The 1062-nt window shown below is 37.6% G+C and overlaps 1 non-coding gene across 1 annotated transcript; it reads left to right on the top strand.

Moving 5' to 3' along the window:
- The first annotated feature begins 638 nt into the window (after positions 1-638).
- TRNAV-CAC lies at positions 639-711 on the top strand. Its single transcript has one exon. It is a non-coding gene; the product is annotated as a tRNA-Val (tRNA).
- The last annotated feature ends 351 nt before the right edge of the window (positions 712-1062 follow it).

The following is a 1062-nucleotide window of genomic DNA, read 5'->3' as shown; positions in this document are numbered from 1 at the left end:
CATCTTGTTTATTAAAAAACGTCCATTAAACTCATTTTTTTTCAGATCGCTTCGCGCTCGCATTAATCTGCTGGTGAGATATATATAGATATTTGTGTGTGTGTGTGTGTGTGTATATATGTACACATATATATAGGCAAATATATGTGTGTGTGTATGTGAGTTTGTGTTTTGTGATCGAGCGCCTTTGGAAAATTGATTAATGATTTTGCCCCCCCAATATGAAAAATGGATCGACGCCCCTGATCAGGCATCAATCCAAAGTTGGATTGAAGACAAGTTATCAATCCAAAGTTGGATTGAAGACAAGTTATCAATCCAATAGATTTAGAATATCATCTTATTTGATTGAAACTTTCGATGCAATTCTGGATTAGTCCCTGACCACAATATTAATTTACCGAATCTAGAGCGTAAGCAATTGTAGGTATGTTGTTTATCGTTAAAATTGCACATTAGTTGGGCTCGTCTGTCAACTGTACACTCGAAAAAACTATTTGGTAAATATGTTTCATGAGGGTATGTGTCAAACCAACATTGGGTATTTCTTTTGGGCATTTTTATTTATCCAGTGTGATGAAAATTTTACCCATTCTAAAGCAATTGCTGCTTATTTTTTAACCTAACTGGACAATACCGGTGTGGTGGCTCAGTTGGTAGAGCGTCCGTCTCACAACCGGGAGGTCAGGGGTTCAAACCCCGGCCGCGTCAGACCAAAAGACGTTAAAAGATCGGAGTTGCTGCTTCCCTGTTTGGCGTTCAACAATTAAAGGGATAGATCCTCGTCGATATGGCGCTGCACAGCGGCTGCCGGGCCCACGATCAATTGGGCAAAGCAAATTTTCGCAGTACATGTATTTTATTTCATGTCTATTTCGAACAATAAATTATAGATTTTCATTTTCATTTTCAATATGCTTCCCGCATTGGGTAAAATACTGCCCAAAATTGATTTGAAACATAATCACCCTCGTGCTGGTTAAAATTTTACCCAATACTTTAAACAGTGTACAAATGAAAAAAGAATACCTATGTATAATCACATTTCCGATTCCTTACAAA

Source organism: Lytechinus variegatus, chromosome 13 (genome assembly GCF_018143015.1).
Source record: "Lytechinus variegatus isolate NC3 chromosome 13, Lvar_3.0, whole genome shotgun sequence".
NCBI classification, from domain to species: domain Eukaryota; kingdom Metazoa; phylum Echinodermata; class Echinoidea; order Temnopleuroida; family Toxopneustidae; genus Lytechinus; species Lytechinus variegatus.
The sequence above is the reverse complement of the archived record's forward strand: the minus strand, read 5'-3'. Positions and strand labels throughout refer to the sequence as shown.